At 36.0% G+C, this 19,185-nt stretch overlaps 1 pseudogene; it reads right to left on the bottom strand.

Moving 5' to 3' along the window:
* Nucleotides 1-3,017: 3,017 nt before the first annotated feature.
* Nucleotides 3,018-4,742, bottom strand: LOC148943822 (uncharacterized; annotated as a pseudogene).
* Between the last annotated feature and the right edge of the window lie 14,443 nt (nucleotides 4,743-19,185).

Below are 19,185 nucleotides of genomic sequence, written 5' to 3'. Positions count from 1 at the left end.
AGTAACCAAAATTGTAAATGTGTTTCGAATAAAACTGCCTATTGATAAAAATTTCAATCTGACACTGATTCAGCAATGGTAACTATTATTTTGGTGAATCTAAAGAGTAAAAGGTTATTGCGAAGACAATTTTAGGGTGATTTTCAAAGAGCCTGAAACCCCTCAAAATGGTGTCAGGCTAAAATAAAAATTGCACTATAGGAATCAATATGGTCAAAACCATAGCATAGGGTAGTTAGAGTCCCTCATTTTGAAAAACAAGGAAAATCACTTTTTTACGTGGGTAGCACTGGTGTCTCCTTTTTTCTACGGGGGCTATCCGGTTACCAGAACACCATAGAAAGGTGTTTAATGGCTCTTTCGAACAAAAATTAAAATTGCTAGAGCTCTTTTTAAGTGAATCAAAAGATTGGAGCGGAGCTATCCCCCTCCCCAAAAGGCACCCTTCTCCTAAAGTAGTCCGATAAAAATTTTGAGATAACCGTTTTTCAGCATAGTTGAAAGATCCAATAGCTATGCTTATGGTATTGGCATGACCGTGCATAGTCCCTGGGAAAAGGGCTCAAAGCTACACAATTATGGTCCTACAAAGACCAATAGTTAAATTAGATTTATAGAGTTTGTAGTTCAGTCAAAGAGCATTAGACTTAGATTTAGGACGTCAAATGTTCAAGTTCTTATCGGGCATTTTTTTCAACCATATTATTGAACCTTCTTTATGATTTCGTGGAGAACCTGTCTTTGTTAAGGCTCACTACGGTAATTCTTAATTAATGCTGTTTTTCCCACTTCCCCCCAAAATTACGACTAACCACCGAATTTTGAGCTTTATTTTTTTCTGATAATTTCTGGACAAAAAATAGCTTCAATTTTTTTTTTACATTTGCTTATAGTGTTTCGGAAAAAAATTATATTCATTTGTACGGATTTGTCAATTCATTGTCTTTTCAGGTTTTCATAGTCTAACGAAGAAAGGGTTGTAAGTCATTCAATTTGGCCATTGTTCGCATATTACCCGGTATTTGTTATTGGGATACATTCGGACATTATTTTCGGGTGGGATTTTTGCGGGGGGGGGGGATTTTCTACGGGAACTAATGTTTCTGGGAAAGCTTTCCACGAGAAATTTTACACGGGGGGAGGGAGGAGGATTTCCAGGCATTAGTTGAAAACCGTCACAAATTAAATAAAAAAATCAACTTGAGGAAAAGAGCAATATTAAACTTAAACCGAATGGAAATTATTCCGTCTAAAAACTTGAGTATAAAAAAGAATATGTTACTGCAAAGTCATTGAAAAGCAAATAAAAATAAGTTACAAATTTATCTGGTAACATCTTGGTCACACCGACTGTAATATTAACAGTGAGTAATATACAATTTTAAATTGCAAAAAACAAGCTTTACTAAACTCAAAATGAAAAATAAGTATAAACATATATATATATATATATATATATATATATATATATATATATATATATATATATATATATATACTACGGAAATCTGGTTATTTCTCTGTATGCAACGAAAAATTTCAAGTTATGATACAAATTCTAAAGCTAGTCAATATTCATAATACTATCAAGAGGGCTTCCCTTCAGTCTTCTTTACAAACTAGTCATGAAATGTACATTTCATCTCCAACCATTTAAAATTAATTGATAAAAACCAATCCTGGTTTTTATTAATTATGAGCCAATATTTGAATCATCAAATAGAAATGCTTCAGTAAAGCTATTACCTTTAAGGGGTGTATTAGATGCAGCTATGTTGATCTTATGTGGGTATTTTTTTAGTAGTAGTAGTAGTAGAATTTGTATTGAGTTGTGGGACTTATAATAGGGATCTGATACTGGGCATCATATTACATCATTTCACAACCAAAGATCTAGTAATTGGACCACAGTATAAAGATTATAGCAATAAGTTTACCGCAGATAATTTCTGGCTCTTCATTCTCGGTGCGAACAAACAGCTCCTCTCATTTGATCCGCCATGAGCGGTCAAATTACCCTGGGACATGTATTTTGGCAGAAACTTTCTCAAAATGCCTTTGAAACCAACATGAGACTTCGAAACCTACTTCTAATTCCTAAAAACATCGAATGATAACATTGCACTACTAATTACCGATTTTCATATATGTATTGGAATAAATTAATTTAAAATTAGATTCTTTAAAATTTAGTGTTACAACCTTGAAGCCAAGTTTCGCGTTCAAGAGAAATCTGACTTGTCTACCCGTGAAAAGATCTAATGTCGCTTATGTTTCTACGTTCTCTGGAGCACTCGCACCTCGGTCCGGGTTTTTATAATTGGTGAGATAGGGAAAGATCACACTGCCTATAATTTATATACTGTGAAATGGACTGAGCTCATTGTACAGAAGTGATAAAAAATAAAAACAAAAAAGCTACAGTCCTAAAATGTGTTATTTTTTTCAAAAAGTTTCCTTAACCAGTTTGCTTTTACTGTGCCTAAAATCCTAAATTTTTTGTGTTTTCACCAAAGCCTAGTTTTCTTTAATCATACAAACGTAAGAAAATATCATCAATTGGTTTGTTTGCCCCAGTTTTATCAATATTGGCTAGATATACTGTGAAACAATAATCTTTTCTTCATTTTTAAGTTTCAACTTTGCTCTTTACTTCCATCAGGATACATTGTTTTTTTTTTTTAAATATGTATAAACAAGGTCAAAAGCAAGCAGCTAAGGTATTCATACGACTACTACTTATAACTCGAAGAAGGAACAAATGTAATGAGCGTAACACATCGTTGCACCTTAATTCGCCACCTAGTTCGTCTCAAACCTCATTTAGATTCCCAACTCGTTTAAATTTCTTCTTATGATCTCTTTTATCTAAGTTTGATAGCTTCTAGCTGTTTTGCTTTGTACAATAAATCAGTAACCAGTAAAAAAGACCTATCTGGGTATATCAGGATGTCATACAAACACTGGCAACTATACTTGAGGAACTATCCTTTGATAGACTCTCTGGAACAGCTAAATCAAGTCCTTCCTCAACCGTTAGAAGTGACTATGATTTATTCTCGTTCCTGCGAAAATTTAGATTTTAGTTCAAAGCTCAGTTCTGCTGTTTCAAAGCGCTACTCTTTACCTTTGCATTACATTACGTGGTTGTTTCCTGATTTCTGGTTGATTCGATCTGAAAAACAATTGCCAACTATGGCAAATAAGATTTAAAATTAGTTATTATAACTCTAGTGATTTTACATTCTTAGACTGTTAGAGTCAGTGTAAACTTATGCAGTTTAGAACGAATTACAAATCTTTAAAATATAATAATAATTGGTGTAAGTGGAGCTAATATCCTCCTTTGATTGGAACAATATACTGGATCCCCAAAATTTATATTTATTAGAAATTCTCGGAGTTGCTTCCACTTTAACTGCAATTTTGCCCTTCAAACTCTCCCGTGGGTGGATACAACCCCTGGTCATACACAAAAGATTTGATTTGGAATAAAACTTTTATTAACTTTTCACCAATTTTAGGTGTTTAATGGCAAACCATACGAATTTGAAAACAATCCAAGGACATCTCAATTAAACACAGCTTACAGTGGATCACCTGTGTGTGTTATTTGGTGTTTAATCAAACTTCTAGATTGAGAAAAGTATTTGCTACATGCATCACATTTAAACGGTTTTTCACCTGTATATACTGTCTTGTGCTTAATCAAACTGCTTGATACAGAGAAGCATTTGTTACATACTTCCCATTTAAACGGTTTTTCACCTGTATGTACTCTTTGGTGCTGAATCAAGTTGCTTGATTGAGAGAAGCATGTGTTACATACTTCACATTTAAACGGTGTTTCACCTGTATGTACTCTATTGTGCTAAATCAAACTGCTTGATACAGAGAAGCATTTGTTACATACGTCACATTTAAACGGTTTTTCACCTGTATGTACTTTCTTGTGCACAATCAAATTGTTTGATTGAGAAAAGCATTTGCTACATACGTCACATTTAAACGGTTTTTCACCTGTATGTACTCTCTTGTGCTTAATCAAACTGCTTGATTGATAGAAGCATTTGTTACATACGTCACATTTAAACGGTTTTTCACCTGTATGTACTCTATTGTGCTGAATCAAATTGCTTGATGCAGAGAAGCATGTGTTACATACTTCACATTTAAACGGTTTTTCACCTGTATGTACTGTCTTGTGCCCAATCAAACTGCTTGATACAGAGAAGCATGTGTTACATACTTCACATTTAAGCGGTTTTTTTTTCACCTGTATGTACTCTATTGTGCGGAATCAAACTGTTTGATGCAGAGAAGCATTTGTTACATACTTCACAGTTAAACGGTGTTTCCCCTGTATGTACTCTCTTGTGCTGAATCAAATTGCTTGATGCAGAGAAGCATTTGTTACATACTTCACATTTAAACGGTTTTTCACCTGTATGTACTCTCTTGTGCTCAACCAAATGGCTAGATTGAGTAAAGCATTTGTTACACACATCGCATTTGAATGGCTTCACACCTGTGTGCATTCTTTGGTGCACAATCAATTCGCTTGATTTTAGAAAGCATCTACTACATGTATTACATTTAAATGATTTTTCACTGACGACAGCTGCTTCTTCTTCTATAACCTTCTCTTTCAGGTTTTTCAGCACAACAATTGGTTTTGGGCCAAAGATTTTGTGTTGGCTCAAAACATCAGATCTGCCCAAGGTAGAACATCTCCTCTCTATAGAAAAGAAACCGTTTTATTACAATTAAATAAATAAAAAATTAAGAAAAGAGGCAATATAACAATTATAAATGTAAACGTGAGATCTCGATAAATATTCCCTGATTGGGATCTATTTTACGCAATAGCAGTAGATTAAATAAAAAGGAAACAAAAATAATAATTTCATATTAGCTTCGTTTCACAGAGTAAGTAGAGTTGAATTAATAGAAAAATCTTTGTGATCACACTTGAAACTTCAAAGACTCATACAGAGCTATGTAAAAAATATAATATGCTTCAATTGGTATTGACAATTTAATAGTGAAAATATATTCAGCTTTCAATTCAGCAAACAAAAATATTTCATGACCAGCACAGTGCTGCCATAGAAAAGAGCCGTCATAATGTATTGTTTTTTTTTTCACCAAAAGTTTGTTAAAGAAAATGTCGGAAAAACATCAGAAGGGGGCTCATTCGATTGGAAATTGAAACTTTGAGTGTTGTATTTAAAAGTCAGAGGTGATTTGAACACAATAGTGATTTGAACCCTCTCACATAACTTTTTTCCCAAGACTTTCTATTTAAATGATCTTGTTGATTCTATCTAGTGGGAGAAGAAAGGCGGATCCTTAAATTAATGTTTGAATTATGCCCAGAAGAGTTTGCCGGGTCTTAGCCAAACCTAGTCAGAAATATTCCGTGTGAATTCAAAGTTATTTAACTTTATTGTGTATTTAAAAATTAATTCATTTTTGACGTACCATATTTTCCTTTCTCCTTGACAAAAAAGAAGACAAGTGCCATTATAGCTTCATAAGATAATTCTCTTTAGTCAAAACTTCGTATGTCACTTTTTTATCTTCGTAACGATACTCATTTTTCACCAAAATGACATATATTGCACTTTTAATTATCACAGGCGAGTACATTTTTCATGCCTTCTAGTCTTTCTATTTAAGATTTTTAAGGTTATTCATAAGACTAAAGTTGACACGAGACGGATATAACATTCTAGTCTTTGAGTTAGCGCAGTCTTTAAAAATCAAAAAACACTTTTACCGTTGTTTTAATTCGATGCAACAGATTCGTCGGTCTTATATAAAAGGTTTAGTCAACCTTCCACGACGGTCGAGACCAAAACGCCCCAAAAGATTTTTCGATTTTCTAACAGCCTTACTCCCCAATTCATTGGGTCAAGAGGAATCAATAGACAAGAAATAAAAAGAAAAATATTACATTCAAAACGCACCTTTGTTGCTACTACTTTCAGAGTTAAAAGCTGTTGCAGACATCCTGGTTGAAGTTTCCTCTAGAATTACCTCTCGATCCCTTGGCGAAAAAGATTGATCATAATTCTGCAAGGGCTCAATTGCTCTGTTCGATAAAAAAAATTTGGCTTCTAAAAAAAACATACTAGTAAACTGGCATCAAGAAAAAAATTTCCACTCTGTTTCTGTTCTTATTCTACTCATAATAAGAGTAAATTGATAGATATTTTCTTTGATTTACAAAAAAATAATAAAAATAATCAGTTATAATTTATTTTTTACACAAAGAAAAAGGCTCTGATTTGAGAGCATCAAGAAATTGACGAGGATGTAACAAATCACAAACATCGATTTAAACCCTGTGCTAATAAGATAAAACCATAGCAAGATCTTTTAAAATATTGAATTTCACTTTATTTTTTAAATAATCATTAAATTTATTTGGGGGGAGGGATTCAGGGGAGTGGGATATTATCCTCTTTCTTATATTTTGAAAAAACTTTATTAGTATTATTATTTTTTATTGAAAATCTGTTTCTTGAGTTTTAGTAGAATGGCCCCTATTGATCCCACGAGAACCACGTGGTTTATGGTTTTATCAGTGAGAATGAAAAAACAGATGAAATTATCACATGAAAAAACATGAATTTTTCAAATTCTCACTTGTAATTACCTGAATTGTATTTGTATCTATGGAAAATACAAGACTGGGTTCCCAGGGATTTGTGTGGGTATTGTTTTTAATGTGTGTCGTTTTAAATTCATGGTTTTTCAAGTGAGACTTTGAGAAATTCATGGTTTTCCAAGTGAGAATTTTAAAAACATGAACTTTCTCACATTTTTGTATGTTTTTATGGTTTTTGTCAGTGAGAATTTGAAAAAACAGGAACTTTCTCAATGAGAAAACCATAAACCACGTGGTGCTGTCACGAGTCAGAACACCTGTGCTGTCGACCTCAATCCACCTATCGTGAATCAATAATTCCCCTTAGAAACAACAAATTAATTTCCCTTTCTTGACAGATCAATCAATCAATGACATCATCTGTCAGACTTTAAAAATTTTCCCCTAGAAACATTTTTCCATGAATAGATCCAAAATCATTAATGTCTTTGCCTCGGGAACAGTTCTACTGGTTGAACTCCAAAGGATATTAATAACCAAAGGCCATGGAAACAATTAGGCAAGAAACATCTTAGCGATGAATTGTTTTAGCGTGCGAGAAGGTTTAATATTAATTTGAAATGCGTTAGCACAGAGATGCCAATAACAAAGGAACACGCTGAATTTACGTTTAGTGATTATTTGGGCGAAACTGTTTTAGACAGGTTATGGAACTATTTCGGCGAAACAGATAGAGACATTTTAAAAGAAGATTTTGAAGAGATTTTGGAGGAGGTTTTGAGTGTGGTCGTTATAATACACAAGTTTCATTTGAACAGTGTTGTGAGGTCCTCTAACCCAACCCCAAAGGGTCCCAATCCTCCTACCCCAACCCCGAAGGAAGCCCCCGGTCCTCAAAGCCCCCAAACTCCCAAAGGGCCACCGGCGCCCCCCAAAGACCCACCCAGACCCCCAAAGGCCATCCCCAGCCCCCCAGGCTCCCAACTGCCCCCCCCGGACCCCCAAAGACCATCCCTGTGCTCCAAAGGCCCTCCATGTGCCCCCAAAGGCCCTCCTCCGGTCCCCAAAGGCCCATCGAGCTCCCAAAGGACCAACGGGGTCCCAAAGGCCCTCCAACGGTCCCCAAAGGCCCTCCCCTGGTCCCCCACAGCCCCCAAGGCCCACCCGGTCTACGTGTCCTGGAACCGTACACAGTTAGATACCACGTATAACCCACACAGCGACTCGGTTACATCCCCCTTCTCAGCCACTCAGAGGGCTTTGTTTACACAACAATTCGACCTGGATATTTCGTATATAACGGGCGTGCAATGTGATTCAATTATCAGAAAGTATTTTGACACAATGGATAAATTTGATGAGCTTGAGGCCTTGGCCGCCGCAATTAGCAATGTAAGTGCATTTTTATTTTCAAAAGAATTTTCCTTGGACACCCTCCAATATATTCAGCTAAAACGTAAATATATTCCTCTACCCCCCCCCCCCCACCATTGTTTTACAATCCCAAATTCTCGCAAAAGAAATATCATTTCAATAAATTCCTTCCTTCTATATTTCCAGCTAAATCCCCCACCATTGTTTCAATCCCAAATTCTCGCAAAGAAATACTTTCAATAAATTCCTTCCTTCTATATTTCCAGCTAAATCCCTCCACCATTGTTTTCAACAAATTCCTCCTCAATAACTCCCTCTAAATCCGCAAAAAGAAATAGCATTTCATTAAATTCCTTCCTTCTATTTCAGCTAAATCCTCCACCATTGTTTTACAATCCCAAATTCTCGCAAAAAATACCTCCTCTCTATATTTCCAGCTAAATCCCCCCCCCCCCCAACAAACTATACAACCCCAAATTCTCGCAAAAGAAATAGCATTTCAATAAATTCCTCCTCTCTATATTTCCAGCTAAATCCCCCCCCCCCCAACAAACTATACAATCCCAAATTCTCGCAAAAGAAATAGCATTTCAATAAATTCCTTCCCTCTATATTTACAGCTAAATCCCTCCACCATTGTTTTACAATCCCAAATTCTCGCAAAAAGAAATACCTTTTTGATAAATTTGGCCTTTCTGTAAGCCTTATCAACTTCTGCATATCTCTTAGCTATTAACCCGATATGTTTTGACAGTACATTTCCGCAGGGTTATAATTACTTTGTCGTCCCCTCTTCCGATGTGTTTACAAACGCAGCAGCCAAAGGGTTTCTCCGTCAAAATTAAAACACTTTGAGACAATTGTAGTTTCGTAACCTGTATGGAAGGAGAGAAACAGATCAAGTTTAACAATATATTTAGGGCATTATGTGAAAGGGGGCAATACATTGCTTCTAACAGCTTCGTTGTAAGTAAAAGTAAGGGGGATTTTTTGTATAGACATGTACGCCCATTGACAAGAAAACTAATGTGTAAATTTATAATCTTTTCAAGCCTTCAATAAAACTTCTTTTATATTCCCGGGCGTGAATCCAGGATTTTTGTTGGTGGTTAGCAATTTTATTAGAAATAGAAAATATATTTGCTTCGCTTTCTCTTGAATAAAACGCGTGATGAACTATATGAGAGGGAGGACTTACTTTTCATAACTTTGGGGCCGGGAGGGGAGCGTGAATCCAGGATTTTTGCTGGTGAGGAGGTTAGCGCTTTTATTAGAAATAGAAAAGATTATTGCTTCTTCATCATTTAGCGATTTTAGCTATAACATTTGAATAAAAGTTAGTAAGATATGCCTTTCGCTTGAATAAAACGCATGATTAACTCTATGAGAGGGATGGCTTAATTTTCCTAAATTTGGGGCCGGGAGGGGAGCGTGAATCCAGGATTTTTGCTGGGGCGGAGGTGAGCGCTTTTATTAGAAATAGAAAAGAGTATTGCTTCTTCATCATTTAGCGATTTTAGCTATAACATTTGAATAAAATCTAGTAATATATGCCTTTCGCTTGAATAAAACTCATGATTAAATATTTGATATGTATTGATTAATTTTCCTAAATTTGTGTAATGGAGGGGAGCGTGAATCCAGTATTTTTGGTGGCGAGGAGGTTAGAGCTTTTATTAGAAATAGAAAAGATTATTGCTTCTTCATCATTTAGCGATTTTAGCTATAACATTTGAATAAAAGCTAGTAAGTTATGCCTTTCGCTTGAATAAAAACCTGAACCTTCATATAATAATGCTTTGACTTACTCCCGAGGAAAGTTGAATTAATTATAATCAAACTATGATTTTTCAGAGTTTAGGTTGCTTTTGACAAAGATTTCTCAATACATACGGGAAATTTCCACAAGATGATTGATCCATGACCCTTCTAAAAGTAATAGAAGCTACTACACCCTACTTCAACCTCTTTTACATATTCAAACTGAATTCTCGTATAACAATGCTTTGAGTTATTCCGCAGAAAATTGACCCCTCTAAATATTTACTCAGAGGAGCGGGTGCTGAAATGTAAAACGTTACCTATTTGCCTATCATTTTCACAGTTTTCAAGTTGAGATCCTTGAACACACTCCCTCCTTCTCAGTTTATTATATGAAAGCGAGCTGTATTTGTTAGAGTTTCAGAATCATTCCATATTTATTTAATTTAAGCACTTTTTTTTTCAGATATAATAATGTTTGGCGTGATTGATACGGAATATATTGGTCTGAAATATTCCTCAACTGGCATCATTTTCGAAGCAGCTTTCTTACTCATAGACAACCAACGACGTGAAATTCATTGCTATAAATGGAACATCAGATACAATGTGTATAATTACGAGAAAAACAGATGGGGTCCTACACTAAATTTTATAAATCAAAATGGCTTTTACGCTAAAACTATACGAGCACATAATGAAAATGGCTATAAAATACAACATGTACAAGAAGAAATTCGGGAAATATGCAGTTTTTTCGGTGTGCAAGCTGTTTATGTTAAGGGAAACGTGCCAACTGATAAACTCTTGCTAGAAAAATGTGATAAAAACATAGCATTATTCAATTTAGAAGACTTCAAATGTGAGAAATACCCGCATTCAGTCCATGACCCAGAAGATGAAGTTAGATATGTCGCTCAGTGGATACCAGAAAAGATACCTGACATGGAAAAATGCATCAGATATCAAAAGTCCTAAACTTGCTCCTCCTCATCTCAAATAGATTAAGCTTCTTTTTTAATATGTCATTTTTTTCAAATGTTTAAGCAATAAATATCTTAAGCCTCAACCGTTTTTATTCTTTAGAAAAATCCGTCGCCATGAAAATTATACTTTCAGATTCAACATGTAGGAGAACCCTAAATGCTCATCCCTAAAAAAGGTAAGTTAACCCTAAACGCTTAAAGAATTTCTCTGAAATCCCACTTTCAGATTCAACATGTAGGAGAGCCCTAAATGCTCATCCCTAAAAAGGTAAGTTAGCCCTAAACGCTTAAAGAATTTTTCTGAAATCACACTTTCAGATTCAACATGTAGGAGAACCCTAAATGCTCATCCCTAAAAAGGTAAGTTAACCCTAAACGCTTAGAGAATTTCTCTGAAATTACACTTTCAGATACAACAGCTCAGGGAACACACTTTCAGTTTCAGCATGTAGGAGAACCCTAAATGCTCATCCCTAAAAAAGGTAAGTAAACCCTAAACGCTTAAAGAATTTCTCTGAAATCCCACTTTCAGATTCAACAGGTCAGTTACAAAGCTTTCAGCTTCATCATGTAGGAGAACCCTAAATGCTCATCCCTAAAAAAGGTAAGTTAACCCTAAACGCTTAAAGAATTTTTCTGAAATCCCACTTTCAGATTCAACATGTAGGAGAGCCCTAAATGCTCATCCCTAAAAAGGTAAGTTAACCCTAAACGCATAAGGAATTTCTCTGAAATAACACTTTCAGATCCAACAGGTCAGGGAAAAAGCTTTCAGATTCGGCATGTAGGAGAACCCTAAATGCTCATCCCTAAAAAAGGTAAGTTAACCCTAAACTCTTAAAGAATTTCTCTGAAATCCCACTTTCAGATTCAACATGTAGGAAAACCCTAAATGCTCATCCCTAAAAAGGTAAGTTAACCCTAAACGCATAAAGAATTTCTCAGAAATCACACTTTCAGGTTAGGTCAGGTAGGACCCCGACCCCACTACCACAACCCCAATGGCTTCCAACCCCCCATACCCCCCCCCCGAAGGAAGCCCTCTGGTCCTCATCGGTTCCCCAAGCACCCAAAAGCCCACCGGGCCCCCCAAGGACCCCCCCCCCCCCCGAACCCCCAAAGACCCACACCCCGTCCCCAAAGGTCCACCGGACGCCCAAAGGACCAATCGGCCCTCAAATACCCCCTGCAAGACCCCCAAAGGCCCTCTCCGAGCCTCCCAAAGACCCACCGGGGACCCCAAAAGACCACTGGGCCCCCAAAGAGTCCTCCGGACCCCAAAAGACCCTGAGCCCCCATTTTTTTAATACTTTTTATGGCTTTATTATATCTTTTCAGGACAAACTATTTTGCTAATGTCCATCCTAAACCCTTTTTACAAGTTGAAGTACCCATCCCTTAACATTACTTTACAGCTCTTGAATGCTCCAACACCAAGCAATACTTTTCAAAGACATTTCAGAACAAGCTCCTTTCTTAATGTTCCTCCTAAACCCATTTTACAAGTTTAATTCCTCATCCTTTTTACCATAACTTTAGTATACTACTTTTTTGAATGATCCAACACCAGGCAATACTTCTCAAATGACATTTAATAGACTAATTTTTACATTGATGTGAAGGAAAGTTCAAGTTCTTTTACTTACTATCAATATTAAAATAAATAATTTAAATATAAATTAAATTTTTAAAAGAAAAAATTAAATTTTCCACGTCAGTTCAGATTTTTATAAAAGATATTGGAAAATTTATAATTACTGTTATAAATTTTTACTATAAAATGCAAAAAGTTATAAGTTGATCATGAAATCTTAACTCTAGTCTGAATTTTACTAAAGAACTTACAGTTAAATTATAATGTCTAAAGATAAAATAAAAATCTTCCTCTGCAGTTCATAATTTCACACAGACACAAAGAAATTTTAATTTCTCCTCTGAATTTTTGTATAGTAAAGAAAAATTTATTGTTAAATTTTAATTTTTTTTTCAAAGAAAATGAGAAATCTCCTACTTTCTAATAAACATTCTAAGTTATTAATATGCTAACGTTCCCTAAGATAATAGAAATATAACACAGTAATGCATAAAATATTTTTATTGAAGTAACAACATAGAAATATGTTACAGATTTTATTTTACATTATTAACATAATTGAACAGCATTGAACATTCTGAATCTGTCCCATAAAATAATTTATCGAGTTCTCTCTCTTGACACTAGAGTTACTCACTTCTCTTAATTCATAAACACTAGAATAATCACTCATCCATTTTGAGTCATATGCAATCTCCACTGGGAATGCCACCTACTGATTCAATACACCTTTCATCATAGGTATTATTTGATTCATTGACTATATGATCAATAGTAGTAATAATGCTCACTTGTGCTTCATTTTCCAATCAATTTGTCATTACATTCCTTAGTAATATTGTCTGCCAATGCTCTTTTTATTTTACCAGCAATTTCACTGTCTATTATCACATTATTTTTACAGAGGCAACAGTTTAGGCACGTTGACAAGACATGATTTATAATGTTGGTGCAGCCGTAGGCTCTTCTTTTCTTTACTGATTTCATTCGAATGCTAACACCGGAAAGATGACAATACGATCTATCAACAGCTAACACGTTACCAGAACCATTAGCTAGAAGTTGCCCATCTTCATCAACTATTAATTTTAAGTTGGCATTCTCTTTGAGCACTAACTTCTCTGGAAATGATACTTTCACATATCCACCTTTTGAATGATGAAAATTCTTGACTACGCCAAAGGAATTTAACTCCTCACTGTCATGACAACGTAGGCACACATTCCCAATAAGATCTCCACTACTACTTGTCCCATAATTCTAATATATCTCTTTGTCAGTATTCAAGTCAAAATAGAATCTATCATGTACACACACTTTCCTCGAATAATTCATTTTAACGTCTTTTTATAAAACATGTGTAGGTGTTTATTTATCCAATGATAAAAAATCTCTGATTTAACGCACATAATAAACTCGAAAGTCTCGATAACCTACCATGGAGTACCACTGGGAAAGCCGCCCCCCAATGTAAGAGCAGCCATAGAGCACGCTTGCTACACCCGCAAGCATGCTTAGTGAGAGAAAAATACAAAGTCGACCGGGGGGGGGATTTTCCGGCGAGTATGGTTAGGTTAGGTTAGCCTACGTACGCTTCACTTAGGTTAGCTTAGGTTAGGTGAGAGACATGCAAAAAGTTAGGTGTATGATTAGGTTAGGTTAGGTTAGATTAAGTTAGGTTAGGTTAAGTTAGGTTAAGTTAGGTTAGGGTAGGTTACCCTACGGTCGCGCGCGTACGTAGGCTAACCAAGCCGAACCTAACTTAACCTAACTTAACTTAACCTAACCTAACTTAATCTAACCTTAAATTTTTATTTTTCATTTAAATTGTTTCTTGAAAAAATTGAATTGATATGTAACTTATTTCTTTTCATATGGATAGTTAGGAAAAGAACTTGAACTTTCCTTCACATCAATGTGAAAATTAGTCTCTGAAATGTCATTTGAGAAGTATTGCCTGGTGTTGGAGAATTCAAAAAAGTAGTATACTAAAGTTATGGTAAAAAGGATGAGGAATTCAACTTGTAAAATGGGTTTAGGAGGAACATTAAGAAAGGAACTTGTTCTGAAATGCCTTTGAAAAGTATTGCTTGGTGTTGGAGCATTCAAGAGCTGTAAAGTAATGTTAAGGGATGGGTACTTCAACTTGTAAAATGGGTTTAGGATGGACATTAGGAAAATAGTTTGTCCTGAAAAGATATAATAAAGCCATAAAAAGTATTAAAAAAATGGGGACTCAGGGGTCTTTTGGGGTCCGGAGGACTCTTTGGGGGCCCGGTGGTCTTTTGGGGTCCCCGGTTGGTCTTTGGGAGGCTCGGAGAGGGCCTTTGGGGGTCTGGGAGGGGGTATTTGAGCACCGATTGGTCCTTTGGGAGTCCGGTGGACCTTTGGGGACCGGGTGTGGGCCTTTGGGGGTTCGGGGGGGGGGGGTCCTTGGGGAGCCCGGGGGTCTTTTGGGGGCGTGGGGAACCTAGGATGCCCGGAGGGCTTCCTGCGGGGTGGGGGGAGGGGGGGTTGGAACCCTTTGGGGTTGTGGTAGTAGGGTCGGGGTCCTACCTGACCTAACCTGAAAGTGTGATTTCTGAGAAATTCTTTATGCGTTTAGGGTTAACTTACCTTTTTAGGGATGAGCATTTAGGGTTCTTCTACATGTTGAATCTGAAAGTGGGATTTCAGAGAAATTCTTTAAGCGTTTAGGGTTAACTTACCTTTTTTAGGGATGAGCATTTAGGGTTCTCCTACATGCCGAATCTGAAAGCTTTTTCCCTGACCTGTTGGATCTGAAAGTGTAATTTCAGAGAAATTCCTTATGCGTTTAGGGTTAACTTACCTTTTTAGGGATGAGCATTTAGGGTTCTCCTACATGATGAATCTGAAAGTGGGATTTCAGAGAAATTCTTTAAGCGTTTAGGGTTAACTTACCTTTTTTAGGGATGAGCAATTAGGGTTCTCCTACATGCTGAACCTGAAAGCTTTTTCCCTGACCTGTTGGATCTGAAAGTGGGATTTCAGAGAAATTCTTTAAGCGTTTAGGGTTAACTTACCTTTTTTTAGGGATGAGCATTTTGGGTTCTCCTACATGCTGAACCTGAAAGTGTGTTCGCTGACCTGTTGGATCTGAAAGTGTAATTTCAGAGAAATTCTCTATGCGTTTAGGGTTAACTTACCTTTTTAGGGATGAGCATTTAGGGCTCTCCTACATGTTGAATCTGAAAGTTTAATTTCAGAAAAATTATTTAAGCGTTTAGGGCTAACTTACATTTTTAGGGATGAGCATTTAGGGTTCTCCTACATGTTGAATCTGAAAGTGGGATTTCAGAGAAATTCTTTAAGCGTTTAGGGTTAACTTACCTTTTTTAGGGATGAGCATTTAGGGTTCTCCTACATGTTGAATCTGAAAGTATAATTTTCATGGCGAAGTATTTTTATAAAGAATAAAAACTGTTGAGTCTTAAGATATTTATTGCTTAAACATTTGAAAAAAATGACATATTAAAAAAAGAAGCTTAATCCATTTGATATGAGGAGGAGCAAGTTTAGGACTTTGGATATCTGATGCATTTTTCCATGTCAGGTATCTTTTCCGGTATCCACTGAGCGAAATATCTAACTTCATCTTCTGGGTCATGGACTGAATGCGGGTACTTCTCACATTTGAAGTCTTCTAAATTGAATAATGCTATGTTTTTATCACATTTTTCTAGCAAGAGTTTATCAGTTGGCACGTTTCCCTTAACATAAACAGCTTGCACACCGAAAAAACTGCATATTTCCTGAATATCTTCTTGTACATGTTGTATTTTATAGCCATTTTCATTATGTGCTCGCATGGTTTTAGCGTAAAAGCCATTTCGATTTATAAAATTTAGTGTAGGACCCCATCTGTTTTTCTCGTACTTATACACATTGTATCTGATGTTCCATTTATAGCAATGAATTTCACGTCGTTGGTTGTCTAGGAGTAAGAAAGCTGCTTCGAAAATGATGCCAGTTGAGGAATATTTCAGACCAATATATTCCGTATCAATCACACCAAACATTATTATATCTGAAAAAAAAGTGCTTAAATTAAATAAATATGGAATGATTCTGAAACTCTAACAAATACAGCTCGCTTTCATAGAATAAACTGAGAAGGAGGGAGTGTGTTCAAGGATCTCAACTTGAAAGCTGTGAAAATAATATGCAAAGAGGTAACGTTGTACATTTCAGCACCCGCTCCTCTGAGTAAATATTTAGAGGGGTCAATTTTCTGCGGAATAACTCAAAGCATTGTTATACGAAAATTCAGTTTGAATATGTAAAAGAGGTTGAAGCAGGGTGTAGTAGCTTCTATTACATTTAGAGGGGCCATGGATCAATCATCTTGTGTAAATTTCCCGTATTTAAGGAGAAATATTTGTCGAAATCAACATAAACTCTGAAAATCATATTTTTATTATAATTAATTCAACTTTCCTCGTGAGTAAGTCAAATCATTATTATATTAATGTTCAGGTTTTTATTCAAGCGAAAGGTATAACTTACTAGCTTTTATTCAAATGTTATAGCTAAAATCGCTAAATGATGAAGAAGCAATAATCTTTTCTATTTCTAATAAAAGCGCTAACCCCCTCCCCAGCAAAAATCCTGGATTCACGCTCCCCTCCCCTCCACAAATTTATGAAAATTAAGCCATCCCTCTCATAGAGTTAATCATGCGTTTTATTCAAGCGAAAGGCATATCTTACTAGCTTTTATTCAAATGTTATAGCTAAAATCGCTAAATGATGAAGAAGCAATAATCTTTTCTAATTCTAATAAAAGCGCTAACCCCCTCCCCAGCAAAAATTCTGGATTCACGCTCCCCTCCCGGCCCCAAATTTAGGAAAATTAAGCCATCCCTCTCATAGAGTTAATCATGCGTTTTATTCAAGCGAAAGCGAAGCAATTATCTTTTCTATTTCTATTAAAAGTGCTAACCACCAACAAAAATCCTGGATTCACGCCCGGGAATATAAAAGAAGTTTTATTGAAGGCTTGAAAAGATTATAAATTTACACATTAGTTTTCTTGTCAATGGGCGTACATGTCTACACACAGAATCCCCCTTACTTTTACTTACAACGAAGCTGTTAGAAGCGATGTATTGCTCCCTTTCACATAATGCCCTAAATATATTGTTAAACTTGATCTGTTTCTCTCCTTCCATACAGGTTACGAAACTACAATTGCCTCAAAGTGTTTTAATTTTGACGGAGAAACCCTTTGGCTGCTGCGTTTGTAAACACATCGGAAAAGGGTGCCAAAGTAATTATAACCCTGCGGAAATGTACTGTCAAAACATATCGGGTTAATAGCTAAGAGATATGCAGAAGTTGATAAGGCTTACAGAAAGGCCAAATTTATCGAAATGCTATTTCTTTTTGCGAGAATTTGGGATTGTAAAACAATGGTGGAGGGATTTAGCTGGAAATATAGAAGGAAGGAATTTATTGAAATGCTATTTCTTTTTGCGAGAATTTGGGATTGTATAGTTTGTTGGGGGGGGGGGGGGGGGGATTTAGCTGGAAATATAGAGGGGAGGAATTTATTTAAATGCTATTTCTTTTGCGAGAATTTGGGGTTGTATAGTGTGTTGGGGGGGGGGGGATTTAGGTGGAAATATAGAGGGAAGGAATTTATTGAAATGCTATTTCTTTTTGCGAGAATTTGGGGTTGTACAACACTGGTGGAGGGATTTAGCTGTAAATATAGAGGGAAGGAATTTATTGAAATGCTATTTCTTTTTGTGAGAATTTGGAGTGGTGAGTTGGAAATATAGAGGGGAGGAATTTATTGAAATGGTATTTCTTTTGCGAGAATTTGGGGTTGTAAAACAATGGGGGGGGGGGGTAGAGGAATATATTTACGTTTTAGCTGAATATATTGGAGGATGTCCAAGGAAAATTCTTTTGAAAATAAAAATGCACTTACATTGCTAATTGCGGCTGCCAAGGCCTCAAGCTCATCAAATTTATCCATTGTGTCTTGGAACTTTCTGAATGTTTAATCACAATGCACGCCCGTTATATACGAAATATCTAGGTCAAATTGTTATGTAAACAAAGCCCTCTGATTGGCTGAGAAGGGGGATGTAACCGAGTCGCTGATTGGCTGAGAAGAGTGATCTAACTGTTTCCCGGGAACTCGTAACATTTGGCTCGGAAACAAATACTATTTCCGGATCATAACATCTGTCTCGAACAGGAAGGAAGTGTCATTAACTGTTTCCGGGAACTCGTAACATCTGGCTCCAATAACAATAACAAATTCTATTTCAGGATCATAACATCTGCCTCAAACAGGAAAGAAATGTCATTAACTTTGCTTCGAACGACAACAACATCTGGCTTGAACAACAACAAGAAGGAAGTGTCAAAGTTCCTGTTTTTCCATTCTCACTGACAAAATCCATAAAACCATCAAATAATCAACACACATAACCATCCATGAAAACAGACAAAAATGTGACAAAGTTCCTGTTTTTTCATTCTCACTGAGAAAAACCATAAAACCATCCGTAAATGTGACAAAATTACTGTTTTTCAAATTCTCACTGACAAAGTCCATAAACCACGTGGTTCTATGCCCATATAAGGAGCCCTAATCGGAGTTATAGGGTCATCTCTACTTACGCTGAATCTAATTGTGTGATTCTCATTAAGATTCTATGACTTTTAGACGGTTTTTCATTTTTTATTCAAAAATAAGAGAGAGAGAGAGAGAGAGAGAGAGAGAGAGAGAGAGAGAGAGAGAGAGAGAGAGAAGTGTTAGAGAGGTTGCAAAAACAATTTTTTCCTCAAACACAATTCAGGAAAATACTCATCTGATTC

The sequence above is a fragment of the Artemia sp. Qi Xiang Cuo genome, chromosome 15 (genome assembly GCF_049724085.1).
Source record: "Artemia sp. Qi Xiang Cuo chromosome 15, ASM4972408v1, whole genome shotgun sequence".
Classification (NCBI taxonomy): Eukaryota; Metazoa; Arthropoda; class Branchiopoda; order Anostraca; family Artemiidae; genus Artemia; species Artemia sp. Qi Xiang Cuo.
This window is presented reverse-complemented; position numbering and strand designations above follow the sequence as displayed.